The following is a 25,232-nucleotide window of genomic DNA, read 5'->3' on the forward strand; positions in this document are numbered from 1 at the left end:
TTGCAAAATGCTTGGTGCACGCCACTGTTGTGCTTATATTCCTGATAACAGTGTGAAAATTAAAACTATGCTTGCTAATCTAACAAAAGAAAGTGCAGATTTGAAGGAACTGAAAGAACCAGGAGTGTGGGAGAAGGTTGGAAAAGGACTTGCTTCAGTGGGACATTGGCTTGGGGGAATTTGGAATGGAATATTGTTTAAAATAATAGAGGGAATTTTAATAGTGATAATTTGCATATTTGGAATTTGGGGAATAAAAAGGGGAATAATAATGATTATGGAAAGAATTAAGAGAAGAAAAGAAGATAAAATTATGAGAAGAATGGCAGAAGAATACAAAGCGCAAACTAGGGGAACTAAAAGGAAAAGAGAACTGACAGAATTTTAATGGAATAAAATTTGTGGGCATGATTTGTGTGATGACTAGTAGTCATCAGAGGAGGGATTGATGAAGCAGAAATGAAGGTTTTACATTTATTAGCGCGTAAACGTAGTGTGAAATAATCATGTGTGACTCTAACCGAACTAATAAAGATTGTACGGGGGACAAAATGTGCCCTTAGAGTAGTTTGCCAACATTTATAAGCGTGCTTTATATAACGTGATGTATTAGAATTGCACTAATCCGACATAATCATAAACGTGTGCTACGATTTGCTTGTTTGAAATGTTTTAGCTTAGCATTACTTTAGCGGAGGCTTTGGCCTAGTGGCCTGGTCTCACGGTTTAGATGCTCGTATTTTTCCAATGTGCTATTAAACGTGTATTTCTGCTTGAAGCTGTACTTTTTCACTGAGATCGTTCACATGCTTATCTTAAGGTTTCGTGCCAGCCTAGCATATTTTCTCTTTACTCCAAGGTCGATCTGCAGGTGCGGACAATGGAAGCTCTGAAAGTGAGCTAATTGGTATAAAATGTTGCAACTTGCGTACCCATCTCCAAGGATAATGTATGCTTAAGTAAAAGCTTGAGAACTGTCGTTTTTGATTGGACAATTTGAAGCTAACCTATGAACCCTCCAATGGAAGACCCTACTGGATTCGAACTGTTGTCTATAAAACCCAGGTGCACGAGAAGAAATTAGCCTATTACCGGCTATTACCCGACATTACGGCCATTGCCAGCTCGATACCCGCCATTTTGCAGACTTCGTAGCTATTATGGCCCACTTTGCTGCGACACCATTTAGAAAGAGACTTTGATGCTTTCTCTAATCGAGAGAAAGAGACTTTAAATGATTCTTGCCCTAGAGACTTTAACTTTGATTTGTCCCTTTGCATGAAGTAGTAGTTTTACCTTGCCGCCGTGAGGCAATTGCCCCGTCCACCCCTGCCCCTCTGCCCCGTCCCATGCTGATCGAAACGGTACCCATGCTGATCGAGAAACGGTACCTGTGAGACGAAGACTTCCTTGTATGCTGATCGTAATTGGTAAATATGAAAGGAAATTGTACAATTGCATTGTGTTTCTTTTAGGTAACCAACTGCTGATTTTGATAAGATCCCTAGCTAGGAGTTTTTCTAAATTAATGTTGCTAAATTGTTTTTGCATGAAGCCCCACATGCCGATGCTAATTTGAGGTTAGACGAGGATTCCATATGTCGCACGATGCAATTTGAGATCTTGTTATGCTGACTAAATGTACGCAATTAGCTCGTTACAGATTATCGTATTAGTGATTTGCATTGCTATTATCGAATGTCTTGTGATTCAAATGCTGCATAGATTGCACTTGTTTCGCCGCTATGGACAGCTATTAATGTTCATTTATGTTTATCATTTGGTGTTGAGACACATTTATATTGTGCTAGCTTTGTTAATATAGGGAAATAAATTCACTAACTTTGCAATAAACTGGTGTGGTTATTCCTGACTGAAAGGTCAGGGTTCGCCGAAATGTATTCTGGATTAATTGTTAAGTGTTATGTTGTTCAGGGTATTGCTTATGTCCGTTATTGATTATTGATTTGATGAAATTGATCGATATAAGAGTACAGAGAGTTCCACTTAGTCAAAAGATTCATCGGCCTAAAGAGCGTCCGAATACAGGTAAAATTACTAGTACGGACCGCTCTATCATAGTTCAACTATCCCAACAAACTCATGGTTACACCACTCCTTTTGGAGATGGGTAACCGTGATACAGGATGGCCATCACAAAGGAATTCAAATATTGACTCCGACGCACAGAGAGAAAACTGATGTAAGGGAGGCCGTGTTTTTTATATTCAAAACAACAAACATCCAGATTGTGCTCTACCTTCAGACCAACAGACACACTGTCAGGTATTCAGAAGGCAATGAGGTCCCCTCTGAGCAGGAGGAGATCCCTTAATGTAGTAGGAAGCCCTTCACCAGGGGAGTGCAGTCTGGAGCCACCTGCCACGGTCTAAATTATCCCAAGGTATTTTCTCCTTCAGGTCTACAAAATCGAGGCAAAGGAAATCAAAATGCGTATGTGTGCTGGTATAGAAAAGAAGGGGTGGGTGTAGAGGTGGATGTGGACGGGGATAAATGATGAACCTTTGCAAAAATTGTCCAATTTAAAGAAGAATATTTGAGTCGGGAAATAGAGAGCCTAGATTTCCCTACAGTTAGAAATGGCTTGAAGAGGGGCAATTTAAAAGTGAAAGATGAAATACGTAAACAAATGACAACAAAAATGTTGTGTATACCTGCTTCTCCCTTGATTGTTAAAGCAATCTTTTGGTCTGTACTCTATCACCTCTTCGGAGCACACAAACATCTTACACACTTATGCAGAAACATACCTGTATTTAAAACTATGTCAAGCCACTTTAAAATACACTTTGCCTACATTTTGGAGGGTTGGAGATAGAATAGTAAATATTCCTTTCTGGAACATTTGGGCACATCCAGGGGCAGCAAAGGAATGTGTTGCCTTCCCAGCTGAGAGGCTCGGAGGTGATTCTTCAATGCTTAGAAAACATAACTTGTGTTCAATAAAAAAAGACTAGTTGTAATTGGAAAAAATAATATAATATTGGCTACAAGGAACAGAAATGCAATGTTCCATTCAACTAGGCTCAGTGTACTGCTGGATGAAGAAACCACATTTTGGGACTAGGAAATGGCTGAGGATATCTTCATAAGTGAAGTGCTAGCTCCTGGTCCATGAGTTCCGGTACTGAATAAGGACTTCTGTGGAAAGAGCCAAAGGAATACATGTGAATTCTGGGCTTTCTTCTACCAAAGGCAGAATTCAGCAAAAAAAAATTCTGTGTAATATTTGAATGAGAAAAACTGTTAATTTGGAATACAAAATGTATGCTCAGTGATTATTTGGAGGGCTAGTGATAATTGGGTTGTCCACCACACCCCAAAAAGTAGAACTCCCTCACAAGTCTAGAGTTGCTGGTTACAAGATATTCAAATCTCCACTGATCCACTGATGCACAGGTATTATAATTACAGCCCCCGGTTTTACGGTATTTCTTTTTTGAACATTTCTTTCTTTAATTATCTATATTTATTCTTTGGCCATCTTATTGGTATTTATCCATATTTATTTTGAGTTCTGTGAAGAGATGAGGTGATAACACGTATATTTTCGCATTTATTTCACTGATAAATGTGTACTCATACTCTGATGCCTGTAAGGTTTTAGCACACTTTGCAGCCAAAAATAACAAAAAAATAAACCCCCATTAATAAATTATCATAATAGCACAAAAACATGTTGAAATATGAAGTAATTTAAGAAAATCTCATTGAGCTCTGTAACTCCCCGTGATGCCAGTATGTACAGCTACTGCCCATGCTGCCAATATGTACAGCTATTGGCCGGAAAGTCATTAGTCTCAGCATTGCGAGTCACTCAAAAGAAGCAAAATTATTTGTATTTTTCTGCTTTTAAAAATAAATATAAGTAATACAACCCTGTGGTCTGTTCAGTTTCTCCATTTGGAGAAACCTAAGTGTGCATGTGTCTTTGGCCGGCCATCTTAGGCCGGCCAAAGACACATGCGCACTTAGGTGCACTCTCTCCTTCTCCTCCCTTCCACGTCCTGTGGCCCAGCCCCACCCCTCTCTTCGTACGCTGGCTGAGCCAGCAGATAAAAAATAAAACAATAGTAAGCTATTGTTTTGTTTTTCATCCCCTGGCTCTTAGCCAGGGGGAGACGGCCCTCTGCCATTGCGTAGGAGCCACCCCTGAGCTTGAGAGTGAAAGTCAGAAATGGATGAAAGAAGCATGAAGAAAACAAACAGCAACATAGGGAGACGGCAGGGTTTAAAAAAGAACCCGCAAGAGTGAGACACACAGACAAGAATTGTATTGAGGTCTAACAAAGAGGTACAGGGTGAAGTCAAAGTCAAAAGTAGGCCACATGCAGTGCAAGGGGACCACCATCCAACCAACGGACATATGGGAGTCTTAGGGGCCAGCAAGCACAATCTGCAGTGGAACCACGCTCGCAGTGCGATCCTGACAAAAATGCTGCTGCACGTATTTCTATTTTTTTAAAACAAATTAAGCCCCAGTCATTGGAACACATTTGTGAGAATGTGTGGCATATACCACTGTTCTCTGATAAGATAGTTGGATGAAAGTTGCTTGATATTGCAATAAAAAAAACATTAATTTATTTACAGGAAGTGGATGGCCGGGCAGCAGAGAGCTCTCAACAATATACCTTACAGCAAGCAACATAGACAAAGAAGGTTTGGAGACAGGGGCATAAGGGACAGATGTACTAATATTGGCTATGTGAAAGTAGTTGCAAATGGCACACACCAACTTTTTGCGAATCCAGTGAGATTTTGTGAACTGACCTATGTACCAATTGGTTTGTTTCCAAAATCACTATATGGAATGTGTCGCAACCTGACCTACCTCTTGAATATTAATGAAGTAGGACACAAATGAAAACTTCTTCTGATTGGATGTCTTCACGAAGGATCGTGGCCTGCTGGGGCTAGTAGACTACCATGTCTATGATTGCATTTAAATGAAGTTAACTTTTTTTTTTAATAAATTCAGCCCATTTTCCTTAACGGAAACATGTTTAAAAAAGTTAACTGTTTTTTAAATGCTTTTTTGAAAGTTGCCAGTGGTACACAACATTTAGTTTTAACATTCGTAAACAGGAAAGAGTCCTTTATGTGAATAGGTTACTTAGAAACGATTTGAGGAATTGGTCATTTTTCAATGGTAAATGACTCAAATTGTGGTTCCAACCACTGGTACATTACATTGCAAATTGTAATTTGGAAGGGATGCCCTAAACCCGGCCGCTTTCAAATTGCGATTCATTATGTTTTTAAGCCCATTTGTCGATACAATAACCATTTACTGAATCAAAAAAATGCTTAGTACAGCTGGCCCATAGTGAGAGAAAACAAATGTAGCCTTAAGCAGGAGAATGCTATAGAATTTTACCAGTCACAGACGTAGCTATACTTCTTTGTGTATTTATCTTCTGAATAATGTCCATATAAATGCTCTTGTACAGAAAATTCCCGAGCCAACCAGTGCCAAGCTCCTGAGAAAGGAGTCTGCGGGTTAACTGAGTTTCAGTGAACCAACCTCCCTTCCACAGAAAGAGAGCTGTGGATGAGAGGGAGGCTGTGAGATAAATAGCACTTCCGGTGACCTGCCAGGTTTCCAGCGTTTAAGCAGCATTTAGGTAACATGGTAATTGACTTGGCTGCCTGGGTTATTATCAGATAAAAGCCAGCTGGGACTGAAAGAATGGTGTCAAATGAGTGTCATAGCAGGGGCTACAGGAGACCCTGTTTGTACATTCACTTATACACTTACCACAGACCTAGGGTAATCTCATTAATTGTGAAGAAGTAACAATCACCAAGATTTGTTGAATGAAGCTTATCAGCTAACATAGCCAAGTGTGAAATAATATCATTAAAGCAACGTATCAACCTATTGGAAGTAAACTGAGATTCAACATTTTTTATCTCTAGAGAACTGCACACAGGAGAATTGGAAGATATGATATAACTAATTGTGAGCCCGGTACATTGTGTGACCTATATGCTTCAGTTGCCTGGATAGATTTAATGCCCAGTTGTGTCAGCCAGGCACAGTATAAAGAAACATTTAATTAAGACCTAGATTGTAGGTTAGGCAAAGTGGAGTCACTATAGTTGAGAAACAATTTTAAAGCTTGCCAATGTAATATCAATACATCACTATGGTGTTTCCAAAGGGTTCAAGTCGACTTTTCCTCTTCCAGATTCCTGAGACAGAGAGAGAGGGAGATCACATGTGCAGTTGTTCAGACACGGCACATGCAAGTCAAATATGCGTTCACATTCCACTGGCACTAAACCAAGGCTAGTATAATGAGGAATACACTGTAGATGGACAAGTTTTGAACTGGATCCCCGTCATCTATATGTAGAAGCAGAAACAGAAACGTCAATACCCACCAGGCTTCATCTGCTGTGTAACGGAAGCCTGAGGAAGCAGAGATATTCTTTTGTAACTGTGAGCAGAGAAGGGGTGGGGGGGCTGAACAAGTCATGAAAGCTCCAGCTTCATGCTTTGCTACGTGTCCTACTTTTGGAAAGACCTGGGCCCAGACATACAAACACTTTGTGTTGGGTTTGCACTAATTTCTAAACAAGTGTCTTCGGCATAAAGTGCGTAAGCGCAGAGAGACAGCTCCACATCTTTGAAGACCTGCCGCTTTTCTGCTCTCTCCCGTTCATGCAACGCAGTACAGCAACTTCACCTGGTGTGCTGTGTTGCGTGATTTATTTGTAAATCAGGGCCCTGGTGTTAAACAGAATCATCAGCATATCTAAAGACATCTGGTGGAAGTAAGAGACATAAATATGCCTGCAATTGCAAGAGTCTTACTTGAGCATTAACGCTAAAGCTTGATCAATTTAAATGCAGACCCAACCTATATTTCTTCTCCTTTGTTTTAAAATAGTGGATCTTTTGAAATAACAACTTAAGGAGGAAAAGGTAAATGTGATTTGCACTAGGTAAAATAACTTTAAAATGGCCTTTTCACATTTTCATTTGTGCTGACACCAGTGACACCGTGCAGACAGCCAACATACCGCTGCGGCCGCGGAATTCCGCTACAGTTATTACGGCCCAAAGCCCGGAATCCGCTACAATACAGACACCTACACAACTCCGCCACACCAAAGGTCAGTGATAAACTGGCTATACCAAAACCGACCCACTATCACGACCCACGAATCAACGCGGCGGTCTTTCAACTACGGTAATCCATTGGCGTTACACACCGCCACGCTCAAAATACACAAACATATACAAAACACAACCACATTGGACAATTCGAAATACACACACCTGATACACATACACACACCACACCGACACACCCACAACACTACAAAACACACACCCACATTACCCACAAACCCTTACTACCAGAAATTTGGAAGCAAGGCAGAGAGAGACACTACCTAAAACAACACCAGCATCCACAGACACACAACACCATCACTTACACAACATCCACGCACCTCAAACAACACACACCAACACACCCCCTCACACATCACAACAGACACCACCTCACACATCACCCACACCACATCATGGCATCTCAACGACACCCCAGGTTTTCTGAGGAGGAGCTTAGGGTCATGGTGGAGGAAATCGTCCGGGTAGAGCCACAGCTATTCAGATCACAGGTGCAGCAGACGTCCATTGCAAGGAAGATGGAGCTATGGCACAGAATTGTTGACAGGGTCAACGCAGTGGGACAGCATCCAAGAACATGGGATGACATCAGAAAGAGGTGGAACGACCTACGGGGGAAGGTGCGTTCCGTGGTCTCCAGACACCAGATTGCTGTACAGAGGACTGGCGGTGGACTCCCCCCAACCCCCCACAACTAACAACATGGGAGGAGCAAGTCTTGGCAATACTGCAATCTGAGGGCCTCGCAGGAGTAGCAGGAGGACTGCACTCTGGTAAGTCAAATCTTTACTAACTTATCCCACCTGCATGCCATCATATACTCCCACCCTTACCCTCACACCCATCACCCCAACAACCCACAGATACCCCACCAACACAACCCACACATCCCAAATACAAGCCATGCATGTAACACCAATGCATAGACACCCATCATCCAAGCATGTCCAGTACAGAGACTCTCTCATGCCCCAAAATCACCAATCACACAAGGACCAAGCCAATAATGCAAGCACTGGAGTAGAGGGTCAACCACCCATTGCACACGATGGCACACACAGATACAATAATTATGCATTTACACCCCAACAGGACCTCTACCCAACGTCACCGGACAGGAGGTGCCAGACATATCTAGTCCCCCCACAGAAGAGGCCCACAGTGATGACAGCAGTTCTGCACGCCTGGATCAAGATGACCAGCCCGGCCCATCTGGGACCTCGGGACAGTCGGTTCCCCTGACACTGTCACAAGCCACCACAGACCCTCCCCTTCAGGAAACACCAGCACAGCACCCACCCAGCGGGCCCATCCCTCTGTCCCCAGAACACGTCAATCAGCAGTGTGTCCACCACTACAGGGAACCCAGGAAAAACCCACCAAACCAAGTAGATCAGGGACCTGGGGGCAGTGGCAGTGGGCACACGGTTCTGGGGACAGAAGCACAGGATAACAGGGAAACTGGGAGGACTGCTGTGCGACAGGGGGAGGACAGGCCCAGGGAACCGACACTCCATGAGGCACTCTCCAACATCATGGGAGCTTACCATCATTCCCGAGAGACGATGGCAACGGTACTGGCCAACTTTCAGGAGACCCAGCGACTGCAGGAGGAACACTACCTTGGGATCAGGGAGGACTTGAAGTCCATTAACACAACCCTGGTCACCATTGCAGGGGTGCTGGCAGACCTTGTCAACATCAGGAGGGACACAGTGGCACGACAAGAGGCCCCTGACACTAGCCTAGACGATGAACAGCCCTCCACCTCCACCGGCCCTAGTGGACAGGAGGTCCGCCACAGGCACAACAGGACACCAGCACCCCACCCCCTGCAGATGGAGAACCACCCCGCACACGGTCCCTGAGATCCAGGAACAAGACAGAGAACATTGCCAAGACCCGCACCCGGAAATGAGACCCCCCTGAATGTCACACTTCTGTCCCACTATGTCACCCTGTCCATCCTTAAACTGTCATTGCTCCACTTCCTATGCCCCTGTGAAACAAATAGACTGGACTCTGCCATGAACATTCCTCCACCAACCCCCAGCCCATTTTACAACCCCTCCACTTCTTAGCACAGGAATAAACACACTTCAATCACAAAACAATCTGGAATCAGTCTGTGCTTTCACAAATGTGTAATTGCAATAACTATGGAATATAGCAATGTCAATTTACTTGTTCACATACCAATGTAACAGAGCTGTAGGCCAGCAGTAAACACAGCAGAGGGCACTAAGTGGGACCCAGATCTGTGAAATGGAAAGTCAAAGTGACAAGTCAGGGTCCATACGCTAAATGAAAATGACAGACTTATGCTAGTTCCAACAATAGTATGAGATGTAGGAAGCAGTGACATCTTCTTACCTGTGTCTCACTGGAAGTATTGCATGATGATGTTGTTTCGGTTGTCGATATCCTCTTCTTCTGCCTCCTCTTCTTCACTGTCCACAGGCTCCACAGCTGCCATAAGATCACCATCTGGCCCATCCTGCTGCAGAAAAGGCACCTGGTGACGCAAAGCCAGGTTGTGCAGCATACAGCAGGCCACGATTATCTGGCATACCTTCTTCGGTGAGTAGTATAGGGTGCCACCTGTCAGATCTTGGCACCGGAATCTGCCGTTCAGGAGGCCGAAGGTGCATTCGATCACCCTTCTAGTTCGCCCATGTGCTCCATTGTTGCGTTCCCCTGCCCTTGTCCTGGGATTCCTCACTGGGGTCAGTAGCCATGACAGGTTGGGGTAACCAGAGTCACCTGCAAATGTCGAGGGACAACTGTTAGACACACACTAACGCTTAGGGACAGTCCCATACCCAGACAGCAAATTAAACTGTGTGGGGACTTTAGGCTCACCTATTAGCCACACACGGTGCCTCTGGAGTTGCCCCATCACATAAGGGAATGCAGCTATTCCTCAAAATGTAAGCGTCATGGACTGAGCCAGGATACTTGGCATTGACATGGGAGATGTACCGGTCTGCCAAACACACCATTTGCACATTCATAGAATGGTAGCTCTTCGGTTTCTGTACACCTGTTCATTCGTGCAGGGAGGGGACAAATGCCACTTGTGTACCATCAATGGCACCAATGATGTTGGGGATATGTCCCAGGGCATAAAAGTCACCTTTAACTGTGGGCAAATCCTCCACCTGAGGGAACACAATGTAGCATGTGTTCCAGCAGGGCAGACAACACTCTGGACAACACATTAGAGAACATTGGCTGGGACATCCCTGATGCCATGGCCACTGTTGTTTGAAAAGACCCACTGGCCAGGAAATCGAGTACAGACAGGACCTGCACTAAAGGGGGGATTTCTGTGGGATGGCGGAGAGCTGACATCAGGTCCGGCTCCAACTGGGCACACAGTTCCTGGATTGCTGCACGATCAAGTCTGTATGTGACTAAGATGTGTCTCTCTTCCATTGACAACAGGTCCACCAGGGGTCTGTACACCGGAGGATGCCGCCATCTCATCACCTGCCCCAGCGGACGTGCCCTATGGAGGAGAACAGCGAGCAGAGAGTCATCCAACACTGAGGTATCACAATGTGTTATTTGCAGAAACGTTATTAATCCTCAATGTGCCGGTACCTGTCTATATTCCCGGCCTAGATAGGTGTGACGCAGTTAACATCCATCCCATGTGGCCTTCTGAAATGGCGGCTACCTTACCTGTAAGGTGGGACAAGGGGATATGAGGTAACTGCGCTGGCGTTCTACACCGTCGCAGTGGGCGGTCGAAGACCATGGCACAATTCTGCATTGGTTAACATTGGGCCCTATGGGTCCCAGGAGCCAATGATGATATACGCCCGCGGTGATGGTACGCACCGCCGCGGACGTGACTGACATTTTCTCTCTGTTCACTCACTTGATACCTGACCTTCAACAGGAGAGGACCTACACTGCAAGTGCTGCTGTGACCTGTGTCTGGAAGCGACGATGGCTCATGTGTCTGGGGAAAGGGCCCCTGCCTTCACTTCGGAGGATTTGGAGAAACTAGTGGATGGGGTCCTCTCCCAGTACACGCAACTGTACGGTCCTCCAGACAAACAGGTGAGTACACTGTGAGCATGCTGCATGGGCAATGCCTGTTTTGAGTGGTGTGGATGGAAGATACATGGGGGGGGGGCTGAGGCCTGCATGTGCGGATGGGGAGTGTATGTGCGTCAGGGCAAGGGTGGGAACTGGGGGGCAATGAGTATGACGGTCCGGACTGGTAAGTAATTTCCTTTCCCCCTGTACCATTCCTCTAGGTCAGCGCCCACCAGAAGAAGGGTATTTGGCGTGCCATCGCCAAGGACGTCCAGACCCTGGGGGTTTACCACAGACGGAGCACCCACTGCCGGAAAAGATGGGAGGACCTGCGCCGCTGGAGCAAGAAGATGGCGGAGGCCCAGCTGGGGATGGCCTCCCAATGTGGGAGGGGTGCCCGTTGCACCATGACCCCCCTGATGTTCCAGATCCTGGCGGTGGCATATCCGGAGTTGGATGGGCGCTTGAGGGCATCACAGCAGCCACAAGGGGGTGAGTACACTCTCATTCAGCTGACTCTGCACGCATTACAAGGTGTCTGGGTTGGGGAGGTGGGCAGTTGGTTCCCCTAGGCCAGGGCAAACTTGGTAGGCAAGGTCTCTTGTTAGACTGGCCATTGGCACCCGAAAACCACCAGTGGTAAGAGCCATCTACACCTAGTCAGGCTCCTGTGACTTCCAGGTGTGCAGCAATTGGTCTTAAGCCTCGTACCCCATGGTCAGCTGAAATTTCTAGGAACTGTCAGTGCATGGCATAGTGCAGAGGGCTGCTCCCTATGTGTTGTGTCTGCCAACAGTAGTGGTGTTGCATGCACTGAACATGTCCTTCTTCTGTCTCCCCCCTCTTTTTGTGGTCTCCCTGTTCTTGTGTGCAATAGCATCATCAGGCGGAGGAGCATTGGCACCGGAGAAGAAGGGAGCTGCAACCCACTTGGCCTTGGAGGGTGAAACAACGGAGTCTGAAGCCACCAGTGGGACGGAGGGCGAGGGGAGCTCCATGGCTGGGACAGGAGCAGACAGCAGTGACATCGACTCCTCCTCTGATGGGAGCTCCCTTGCGGTGGCGGGCACCTCTGTGCCCGCTGTATCAGCAGGTACAGCCGCCACCACCCCTACCAGCACCGCCCTCCCTGCGGCCCCTCAGCATGTGTCCCGTGCCCGCTCACCCAGGAGGGTGGGCATCTCCTTCGTCCCAGGCACCTCAGGCCCTGCCCCAGTCAGCCCTGCTGCCCTCAGTGAGGAGGCTTTTGACCTCCTGAGATCCCTCACTGTTGGGTAATTTACCATTGTGAATGCCATCCAGGGTGTAGAGAGGCATTTCCAACAAACAAATGCATACCTGGAGGGCATTCATTCTGGGCAGGCAGCCCAACAGAGAGCATTTCAGGCTCTGGCCTCAGCACTGTTGGCAGCCATTGTCCCTGTGTCCAGCCTCCCCCCTCCAACGTCCTCCACCCAGAACCAATCCCCTGTTCCTCAGCCTATCCCAAGCACACCATCAGACCAGCATGCACACTCATCAACACACAAGAGTGGCTCAGGCAAACATAAGCACCACACATTCCACAGGCACTCACACAGGCACCATCCCCATGCAGACACAGCAACATCCACTGCCTCCAGTGTGTCCCCCTCCTCCACGTCCTCCTCCTCCTCCCTCCCTGTCTCGTCTCCACTCACACCTGCATGCACTACATCCTCAGCCACTGCCTCCATCACCAGCACGCCTATCACCACACACCGCCCATGTGCACTCACCACCCCCACTACCATTCACACATCCCCATAGTCCTCTCCCAGTGTGTCAGTGAGCCCTCCTCCCAAAGTACACAAACGCAGGCACACACCCACCCAACAGCCATCCAGTTCACAACAGCCTCCGGCCCATGAACCTTCACCCACATTCAGCAGATGTACACCTCCTACAACCACTACCTCTACCTCCACTCCCAAACCCCCTCCATCTTCCCATCCCAGTGTGTCTAAAAAAGTGTTCCTGGCCAACTTTGACCTCTTCCCTACACCTCCCCCATCCTTCTCCTAGGGCCAGGCTTTCCAGGTCCCAGCCCAGCACCTCAGCCACCACATCCCCAGGCACAGTGGTGCCAGCAACTGCGGGGTCATGGAGTGCGCCACCCATCAGGGCTGCCAGTGTGCCACATAGCGAGGGCAGGGACATTCCGCCACCTGCCAAGGTGAAGAAGGTGCCCACATCCCGGAGGGAGAAGCCGACAGTACCAGCCACCAAGGGCTAAGCAAAAACCAAGGGGATAGTGGCAAGACAACTGCGGCACCATCAAAGCTGGGGAAGGCCCAAAAGCTGAAGAGCAGGTCAGGAGAGGGCATGGCGGCACCGACTGAGGGACCAGTGTCACACTTTCTATCCACGACCACGCCAACCTGTACGGCGGCGAACACCGCTAGCTGCCCCGCCACCACAACCACCACCTGCGCTGCCACCTGCATCGCCACCTGCACTGCCCGAGGCACGTCTACAGCCTCAACGACAGTCCCCAGCCTCTTCCCCAGTGGACAGCTGTCCGAGGCTGCAGGAGACGTCCTGCTGTGTCCCTCAGCAGGTGCTGACCCATGCACCGCCGCCAGCACCGCCACCAGCACCGCTGCAACAGACACCGCCGCAAGCACCGCTACCTGCACCGCCCCCGGCACGTCTATAGCCTCAGTGACAGTCCCCAGCCTCTTTCCCAGTGGGCACCCGTCCGAGGCTGCAGGAGACATCCTGCTGTGTCCCTCAGCAGGTGCTGACCCATGCACCGCCACCAGCACCGCCCCAACAGACACCGCTGCAAGCCCCGCCGCGACAGACACCGCAGCAAGCACCGCCACCGGCCCGCAGCGTCCTCGGATACAGGCACCACCGCTGACATGGCTACCATCCCAGTGGTCAGTCGTCTGAGGCTGGAGGAGAGTTCCTGGACCCTGGGCAGCTTCCACGAGGCATTTCTTCCATCACTGTTTGCACCTGCAGGTGGAAGGCACAGCCGCAGCAGTGTGGGGTATGTCGCTGCCTCCATGGCGTATCATGCTACCTGAACCTCGCCAATCTCATGGCACGCACACCCAGGTGAGGGAATTGTACAGGCCACACTGTACGTGGAGCACTCTGGGCACCATGCCCCCTCCAGAACCAGTGGAGTTTAACATCCACTACCTCAGTCCTTGGCAGGATGAAGCACTCTGGGCACCAGGCCCCCTCCAGAACCAGTGGAGAAAGACATCCACTATCGCAGTCCTTGGCAGGATGAAGCACTCTGGGCACAAAGCCCCCTCCAGAACCAGTGGAGTATCACATCCACTACCTCAGTCCTTGGCAGGATGAAGCACTCTGGGCACCAGGCCCCCTCCAGAACCAGTGGAGACTGTTATCCACTTGAGAGACTGTGGCTTTGCACTCCCCAGGATAAAGCAGTGGGCAAACCACCCACTGGAGAGACTTGAGAGACTGTGGCTTTGCACTCCCCAGGATAAAGCAGTGGGCAAACCACCCACTGGAGAGACTTGAGAGACTGTGGCTTTGCACTCCCCAGGATAAAGCAGTGGGCAAACCACCCTCTGGAGAGACTTGAGAGACTGTGGCTTGACACCCAGAATACAGCAATGTGCATGGAGCCCCCTCGTGCAGCAGTGGCGTTGTGCGTTCATCAGGCTGAGGTGCACCACCTCCCCCTCCCCCTCTCCCTGAGGTGCCTGTATATTTTCGATCTGATGCCCCGGCAGTGTTCTCTCCGTTTCCAGTCAGGTATCATGTGTGGGCCTCGCCCATGCATTTTGGGCCCAGTGGTCCACAGACAATGATTAGTACACTATCCGGACTTGTGTAGTTTGTGTATATATTTGTATATTCTGAATTTGGAGTTTTGACTATCAGATTTTTCATGATTACAATCATTTCCTTTTGTCCTTGCGTTCTTCCAGGGGTGGGGGTGTATATGTAATGTTGCTGCATGTATTTGTGTGTATGTTGTTTTGGGTGAGGGTGAGGGTGGGGGTGTTGCATGTGTGTGTGTCACCCTCTTTCCTCACCCGTCCCCTGTGTTGTAGGTGCAGTTCTCACTGTGGTCGACGCACCGCCGTTCGTACTCCTGATAGAAGAGGAGGTAAACCAACATGGGGAGGACCTGAAGTTCGGGCTCCATGGCGTCCTGGTTCCTCGTTGGGTGTCAAGAGGTGAGTGGTTTCCCTTCTGTGTACTGTTTCCGCAGTGCTTTTGATGGCATTGGTTCTGCCCCGGAAAAGGTGGTGGATAGGCCTCTTGCAATACAGTGGGCGGTACTTTGTCTCCCGCCTGTCTGTTGGCGGCGTCTGCCGCTCTGTTTGTTTCTACCGTCGTGGCAGTCGGTTTGTTAAAGTGGCTGTCTATGTTGGCGGTTTCCGCCACGGTCGTAATCCCATTTTTTTTTCCACCGGCCTGTCTGCGGTATTACCGCCGCTTTAACACCGACCACCAGGGTTGTAATGAGGGCCTAAGTACTGAATAACAGCGTAAGTACCTTATAGTTAAAAGATAGCAGTCACTGTAGTAACCAGGTAACAACTTAAGACATGCCCTTTGTCCTGCTCTCTTGCCTGATGTCTCTTCTGGGAATGGCCATGCCCTGTACTCATTATTCTGCTCACAGCACTGAGCATCGCACTGACCAGCAGGTTCCGACCAATGCCCTACACCCAGTACTATTGATGCCTTTGGGGCTCCAACAGCCTTTGCAATGGCGAAGGATCGTCTCCCCCTGGATAAGCCAGTAGCATGTGCAGGGAGGGGCAGGCTGGGCCATGGGAGAGGGGAGAGGGGTGGGGGAGTGGAGTGTATGTAAGTGCCTATGTGTGTTTGGCCCGCTGTCTTAGGCGGGCCAAACACACATGTGCACTTAGGTTTCCCCAACCCGGCTGTGTAACACAGCCAGCTTGGAGAAACTGCACAGACTCCCATGCTGTGTCTCAGCGGCAGACCAAGTCCTCAGAACAATCCTGCCGCTGTTCTCATGCTAGGTTAAACATGAGAGCAGCACCAGGATTGCATGGGGAGCCTGTGCTGGTGACCCCAGGGACTGCTGGGACACCAGCACTATCGAGAGGGAAGAGGAGAGAGGCAAACGGCGTCAGAAAGGTACGTTTTTTGTTTTTAAAAACATTATTTAATCGTCGTCCCTGTCCTCCCCCTGCCTGCCCCTCCCCTTCTGATTTACGGCACCGTCGCTGCCAACAGCATTGCACAGGGATATTTCTTCAATATAGAATCGACAGAAGGAAGAGAGTATCCTTTACAAACAATGTGACTTAATTTTCCTTTCCTAGACATGCCAATGATTAAACAACTGTTTTCAAAATCTAAAACAGTAGATCTCCCAAAACTCCAAATTAATGTTTGCTTTTTCATGAACTCCTCAAATATACAATTCTGGTGCTTGGCGATCATGTCAGGGTGCTATTTATAAGAGGTCCTCTGAGGATCTGGTTCCACGTGGGTGAAGTTGTGTAAGGTAACTGATTTGATAATTTGCCAGAAAAATGGATTTAGCAAGGGGGGAACAATTTTACTTAGTGAACAAAGTAAGTCAGTTCATTTTACAAGCTGGTTTAGTGATATCAGAGTGTGTGGGTGTAAGTTGGACATAAGGAGATGGACTGCCACCCAATAACACAGGGGCTAGTTTGCCAATACATTTATCCTCTCAAGTGACACTATTGATGGCTTCCCCATTTTTCGGCTTCTCTCCTCATTCATGCAGCATTCTATAGGGCATTAAAAAGGGTTCTGTGAAATCTCCACTATCAGCAATATTGAAACAAACCACTCACAAATCTTATCAAATTCTTCAGCTTAACCTGCTGTATGAAGCAAATGCCACATAGAATTTTCTGAAACTAAACACCTTTAAAATGCTGACTGCTTGGCACAAAAATTCTACCTCACCATCTCAAGGAGCATGACCAGAAAACACCTGAAATATATTACCTGGGTGACAGAAATTCTTACCTGCAAATTTCTTTCTCAGATCATGCCTGTGGTTTTAGGACCCAAAGAACCCCATTCTCTCCTGCACCCAAATTTCAAAGCCCAGGGTAGCTTTGGGCTCTAACCTCTGGACTTCCTTTTATCTGCTTAGAACCCTAAGGAGAATATTTCCAATGCTGGGCTTCCCTCAGAGGTTGCAGGTGGCTGTCACACTTGTGCTCTCTCAGTAGTACTATCAAAATGCACTATAAACTGGCATACCTAGCTACATATTTCCATATATATATTCTACTCAAGCTACTTAAAGGCCAGATCAGTCCAGGAAGAGACCTTATTCATCTGCAACCGCAGGCCCAAATTGGTCTAGCTATGCACCCTACAATGACTTCCAGATGCAAGACGAGTCTTCTCCGGATCAAAATTCACACATACCAATCTAGAAAAAGTCTTCTCTCAATGATTAACCCTATAATCCAAGATTTGATATATAACAAATCTCGACTTTTTTCAGTGAAAGTTGCAAAACCTTGGAAAGTGCTATTTAACCAGTCAGGAAATCTTCACAATCACCTTGCTTGACACAATTCATTGATGACGTAGCTGCTTCACTTACCTGTGCACATAATATGACCATCACAGTGAACATGGCCGTGTGCATTTATGGACTAGTGGAAGTAGAAGAATTGACTCCATCTCGCTTGTCCAGCTCTCTACTCCAACACACAAAAGATGATTGTGGGAATGCTTGCAATAAGTCTAACCACTGGCATTTCCATCTCATCATTCTTTTGCCCAGCATGCAACCACAGATTAGACTAAACCATATACAAATGAGTCTTGTTCCTGCTCCAATAAGATGAGTCCAGCCCATACTGCCAAGCAAGGTCCTCTCTGAACCAGAACACAAGCAACCCAAGACTAGTTTCCGTATCATTGGGTCTTATCAGTCAGATGTAGCTTGGTTCCTGTGGCACAAAGAGCAAAGAACCCATGTATGAGATTACCATTGGCAACTTGTCATTACAGCAAACACACAAAAGGTGATGGGAGGATGTCTAACCACTGGCAACCACTCAGTGTTGCATTTTAACCCATCATTCTTTTGATCCCCAATCCACCTCAGATTATACCCACTCATGTGCAAATCAGTCTTAGTCATGCTCCAATAGGAGTAGTACAACCGAACTGGAATGCCAGGTTCTCCCTGAATCCGAATACAAGCAACTCAAGATCATTTTCACATGGATTGGACCTCTTCAGTCAGGTGTAGCTTAGTCCAGTACCACAGTGAGTAAGCATCAGGCATAGCGCATCGGATATACCCAGACATGGGACCTGTGCTCACTGCGCTCCTGGAGCCAAGCTGCACCAGACTGAAAAGCCAAAACGTACATGCAACTGGTCTTGGGGTGCTTGTGTTTCGGTACAAAGAGAGGACCAGGCTTAGCATTTTGAGCTCAACTGTTCTTATTGGAGCAGCATCAAGGCTGACTTGAATATGGATGAGTCTAATCTGAGGTAGCATAGTGGGAAAAAAATGATGGACTGGCAGGCTACTTTGGCTAATTCCAAATGGCTGATTAATTCAAGTATCCCATTTATCACTTTTAATTTACTTCGGTGTGAGGTCCAATGTTCACGGAGCGTGGCCTGGTGTTGGTGCCATGCTCCAGGTGCCATAGGAGCCAAGGTGCACCCTAATGAAGACCCCGACTTGGGTGAAAATGGTCTGGAGTTCTGGTTCAGAGAGGCCCTTGCTTCCAAGTCTGGGATAGACTGTTCATACTGAAGCAGGAATGAGGTTGATTTGCATATGGCTGAGTCTGTTCTGAGGTGGTACGGTAGGCAAAAAAACAATGGACTGGGATGCTGTTTAAGTAACTTTGAGCAGCTGAGATTAATTCAAGTATCTAATCCTTTCCTTTTTTGTTTACGTCAGTGCGACTCCCTATGTGCGAAGGGTATGTTAAGACGTGGGTCCCTTGCTCAGTGTGCCACTGAAGCCAAGCTGGAGCCATCTGAAGACCTCAGTGGCAGCTGGTGACATTTGAAAGTGATGGGGGCGTAAAAGTAGAGTATGACTTTTATGCAGTTAGTGAAGTAAGCTAGCTTAATGGACAAATGTGGGGTCCAAGGTGAGTCCTTCTCCTAAGAAAAAATAAAAAAAAGATTGACAAAGGATGCATTTGAAAGAAAATGAATTTAGTGAGAAAGCAAGGTTTGTAAAGCAGTGGGAAATACTAAACACATTAAAAACTGCCCCATTTCTTACAGAATTAGTATGTTCAACAGTTACTTTAATGTGCAAATTGTACAGCGACAAACTTCAGACCCTTTAAATTTAAAGTGTGTTCTTACCCAGTGTCTTGCACTGCATTCAGCATCAACTTTGGAAGAAAATGCTCTTACCAGGCATTGGAAGCACCCACAGCTGCTGGTTACAATCAGTTATATATAAATATGTGCAGACAGATCTTTAAGTGGGATGAAAAAAGTGGGGGCTCTCTAAAAGGGGAACAAGTAAAATAAATTTCTGTGATTCCCATAGTGTGCCACCCGGCATGTATTTTGGTTTCTTTCTGAGATGTTATTGATCCAGAAATCTAAAATAACAACTGATATAAATCTAAAACCTGTCAGTACTATTGGCTTGTCAATGGTTGTTAGCTATTGAAGATAAATGAGTAACAACAATGATTAGTTATAAATAATGAACATTGGAAATGTTTCAATTCTGAAATTGTGAGACTGTAAATTATATTTTATTGAGGCTTATGGAGGGAGCATGGCCTCCAGTTATGTGTGCTTTACGTTAGACATGTATTTCCTTTTTCTCTTCACATCTTATCCATCTGCACATTTTCAACCTCCTCTCTTTTCTGCTCAGCACCCTCTTCTCCCTCTCCCTTGAATACACTCCCTCGCATCTCCCTCATTTCACCACCCCAAACATACTCTGCACTCATTCACATTTAAGCACCTTATTTAACTTTGCCTTCTAAATATGTTGACCTCTACTCACCCTTTCACACACATTTACAGCAGAATTTCATTTGCAACTGGAATACATGACCATTGTTCTGTGTGCTCTTCAAAGAGACCAACCCACTGTCAAACATTTTGCTTTGCCTTCAGCCTCAGCATCAGCACTCTCAATCAAAGCCCCTCGTAAACACCTGACACAAGTCAAAGTATGCACTGGGTAAGGGTGATACAATGCACAGAAACACAGCATGATGAAACAGCTAACTCTCCTTGGGGATGCAATATTAAGTAAAACTTGTGAAATAAGAGGAAATAAATGGCTGGCACACATTACACACATTTTAACATTCATTGTTTGCATATCAATCCAGGTTTGTGGCATAAAGGGCCTGAAGATAGGGCCAGTTTTAACGCCATATAGCAGATAACTGCCTTTACTGTAAGCATGAAGTTCTCCCCTTGCACTTGATTCATATATTTGGATCCATTTTGCAAGGGAGCAAGAACCCTGATCGTCTTTTGGAACAGTTTCACAAGGACCAAACTCAGTAGTTCTACTTCTTATGGAGCCAGTGATCTGCAGCCAGGGCCTAGGCTGTCACATGGGGAGGTGTGCGTGACAAGGGGTTTCAGTACAGTAAAAATAATGCAAGATTAGCATTTTAACACTTTCCGTTACCGAAGACAAGACACTAAGGGCCTCATTACAACCTCGGCGGTCTTACCAGAAGACCACCGAGGCTGCGGGCCCCAGAATACAGCCAGTGCTGGCGGTATGTCTGGATCCCTATTGCGACTTTTCCACTGGACCAGCGGACGGTAACAGTGTTACTGTCCGCTGGCCCAGCAGAAAAGTTACATCAACATTGCTGCCGGCTCATACTAGAGCCGGCAGCAATGCTGATGTGCAGCGGGTGCAGTAGCACCCGTCGCACATTTCACTGCCCGAAATTCGGGCAGTGAAATGCACAATGGGGCTATGCCTTGGGGCACCTGCCCATGACAAGTGCATGGGCAGTGCAGGGCCCCCAGGGACACCCTGAGTCCCCTTACCACCAGCCTTTCTATGGTGGTGTCTACTGCCATGGACAGGCTGGCGGTAAGGGGAGTCGAAATCCCCAGGGCAGTGCTGCCATGGTGGATTATGACCGCTGGGACCACCATGGCGGTATACTGCCGGTCCCGGCGGTGTGACGGCGGCGGTACCGCCACAGTCCAAATGTGGTGTCCTGTACAGCCAGCCTGTTGGCGGTACGAACGCCACTATAGCCCTGGCGGTCACTGACCGCAAGGGTTATAATGAGGGCCTAAATCACAGGTGCTTGCATCCACTCCTACTGCATGGCAAATGGGGAAAGGGTCGGATCTATGCCTCTTAATGACAAATGGCTGCCATCATGCAGGGATGAAGACTCCAACACCCAAAATCATGACGCTAAAAGTGTCACTGGCCTATAGTGGCTACTGCTATAGACCACAATGGAAATGCAGGGCTTCAGAGCAGTCAGCATGTGTCGAGTGCCAAAAGTAGAAAGTTGATTTATTGCCTGGCTTCCGTCTCGTGCTTCAAAGCGAGGCGGGGCAGGCAACCTGGGACAGACAGCCCAGACTCAAATGCATTGATTTGTTTAGAGAACAATCATATCTCAGAGCAAATCAATCTATTTATTATTTTTTATATGGATGTGTAGGAATATCAGAGGCGCACAGCCCCCTCAGCCTTAAATGAGAAACCGTCCCTGGAAGAGCCCTAGCTAGGGCAAAACTGGTCTTGAGTTGCTTGTGTTCCGATTATGAGGGAATCTGGCTTGGAAGTTTGGACTGTTCTGTTCCCATTGAAGCTGGGTCAAGGCTGATTTGCCTATGGGTGAGTCTAATCTGAGGTAGAATGCTGGGCAAAAACAAACATGGACTGGCATGCAGCCCGGGTAATTACCAGTGGCTGAAATTAAATGAGGTTTTCCACATGTGTGTCATGCTCACTCTGCCATTAGTGTCATGCAGCATTCGACTGAAGAGCCCTATCTAAGTCAAAACTGGTATTGGGTTGCTAGTGTTCTATTTTGGAGAGGACCTGGCTTGTCTCTTTTGACTGGACTGTTGCTATTGGACTGGATCAAGGCTGATTTGCATATAGCTGCATCTAATCTGATTCAGCTTTATGGAAAAAAAACAACGTTCTTGAGTTATTGCCGGTTACTGAGATTAATTCAAGTATTCCACCAATCACTTTTTCGTTTACTTCAGTAACCAATGTCCAACAGCAAGAACACTTGAGAGAAGAACCTAGACTACCATTGATCCTGCAGGTAAGTATTAGCGTACTCCTTAACCTTTGGCAAGAGCATGCAGGGAAATTGCAGGAGTTGGTCTCATTCATGACAACTCTGAATTTAGTGGAGGCACTCCCACATTTTTAACTCATAATAAAAGTATATTAACTTTCTCTTCATATTTTAAAACCTCTATTTAAAGCATCAATTTCCAGAAAGATGCCTCCTGGCAGTGGAATTGTCTGTCAGCAGGCGTTTTGGTCAGAGCACTGTTGTTCAGTGTCAGAGATTTAGAATTGCAGCTAGTATTTCCAGTACGTAGAAGCAAACTGGGTGAAAGCGGGAGACTTGTGGGTGAGTGAGTGTGAGACCCTCAAGTGCATTTGTTATTCCTCCAGATGAGGGTGAGCTGAGAGTATTGATATTATGAAACCATTGTTGACTTTGGTACACCATACGCTTAGTGTCGTATGATCATGACCTTTGAGCTTCACCTCCATCACTTGTAGACACATATAACTCACTCACCCTCATTATATACACCACTCTCGTGCCTCCCCACCATTGTACAGACATTTTCCACCAGCACTGCAGAGACTTTCCACGTTTCTTCCTCCACAGGCAACCACCACATATTGAGGTCTTGAAGTATTTAAAACGTAGTTACAAAAGGCGATCACAATTTGCATTCTGACGTTCTGTGACCAGTAAGTTATTTTGCCAATCAACTTGTGTACAAAAAGCTCAGTTCACAAAATAAGGAATGGTAGCGGGTCACAATCCAAACTATCTCATTGATATTTATGAAGTAGATTTAAACTTGGAACTCAATCCCATTGGGAGCCATCAAAGGTATAGTGGTTTGCTGGAACTAAACTAAACTAAAACTTTTTTTTTTAAACTGTAGCCTGATTTTCCTCAAAGGAAATGAGGCTGCTAGTAATATGTTCTATTTGTTTTTAAGTTTGAGAGTTGGCAGTGGTCCCCTGAACAACTGCCAACTCCCAAACAAGGTTTCTTTTACATTCACAAACAGGAAGTCATCCACTTGCAAATGAGTTAACACTCCAACCCGAAAGGCTATAACTTTTCAATGTTTTGTGACCTGATCACAGTTGCAAAACATTGATACATAGGTATTTTGTGTCCATTTCGAAACAATTGATTCAGAAAAAGTTTTCTAAATTTCCATTTGTGTTTAGTATATAAGAAAAAGGGGATTAGATTTTGCAAACCATCTGATTTACTGATTTGGAAGGTTTGAAAATACTGAGACAATTCATACATCTGACCCTATGACTCTACATCCCAACAATAGAACTGGAGACCTTCTGTGGAGCCTCAAAAGAAAACTTACTCTCATATATAGGCTCCATCGAACATCACCACTTAATAACACTGTAGTTACATTTTTATAGTGCTTTGTGCAGATTAAAAGGCTCCAAAGTGTTTTTAGTTGGCAAGTAGTATGCTACTATGTCAGGTACACTGCGAAGGAGAAGATTGTTTTGGGAAGGTAGCCGGTTTAGAAAGCATTTCAGTGCTGTACATGATAACAGGAAAGGTGATCCTATTGTGTCACACGCAGATGTGACACGCAGTTGTGACACGCAGTTGTGCTAAGCATGGTCTAGGGCAAAGCAGAGTGAGAGATAGAGTTGATTAAGCTTAAATAACTTCATAGAGCTGTAGGAAACTGGCCCCTTGTTTGCAGTACCCGCCTCACTTTTTGCCTGGTATCTGATGCTAACTTGACTGAGCGTGTGCTGGATCCTGCTAACCAGGCCCCAGCATCTGTGTTCTTTCCCTAAAACTGTACCATTGTTCCACAATTGAAACACCCCTGGTACATAGCTAAGTCCCTTGTAAAATGTGCCAGTGGTACCAAGGGCCCTGTGACCAGGAAGTGTCCCCAAGGACTGCAGCATATATCGTGACACCCTAAGGGAACCCTCACCAAACACATGCACACTGCCAAAGCAGTTTGTGTGTGCTGGGGGAGAAAAAGGTAAAGTCAACATGGCATCCCCTGGTGTCAGGCCCACAAACCACTGCCTTTGGCATAGGTAAGTCGCCCCTCTAGCAGGCCTTACAGCCCTAAGGCAGGGTGCACTATCCCGCTGGTGTGGGCATAGTGGCATGAGCAATATGTCCTTACAGTGTCTAAGTACATTCTTAAACATTGTAAGTGCAGGGTGGCCATATCAAATACATGGACTGGGAGTTTGTCATCACGTACTTCACAGCTCCATGATGGCTACACTGGAGACTGTGAAGTTCGGTACTCAACTTCTCAGCACAATAAACCCACACTGATTCCAGTGTTGGATTTATTGCAAAATGTACACAGAGGGCATCTTAGAGATGCTCCCTGCATTTTACCTAACCCTCCAGTGTAGTACTGACTGGTCTGTGCCAGCCTGCCACTAGCAGACAAGTTTCTGACTCCAGGGGGTGAGGGCCTTCGTGCTCTCTGAGGCCAGAGACAAACCCTGTACTGGGTGGAGGTGCTTCACACCTCCCCCTTGCAGGAACTGTAACACTTGGTGGTGAGCCTCAAATGCTCAGGCTTCCTGTTACAATTTCCAATTTCACTCCAGCTAGTGGAGATGCCCACCCCTCTGGACAAAGCCCCACTTTTAGTGGCAAGTTCGGTGGAAAACTTAGGAAAAACAAGGATGAGTGACCACTTCAGCTGGGACCACCCCTAAGGTGTCCAGAGCTGAAGTGATCCCCCTCCCTGCAGAATCCTCCATCTTGGGTTGGAGAACAGGGACCAGTAT

Source organism: Pleurodeles waltl, chromosome 7 (assembly GCF_031143425.1).
Source record: "Pleurodeles waltl isolate 20211129_DDA chromosome 7, aPleWal1.hap1.20221129, whole genome shotgun sequence".
Lineage (NCBI taxonomy): Eukaryota > Metazoa > Chordata > Amphibia > Caudata > Salamandridae > Pleurodeles > Pleurodeles waltl.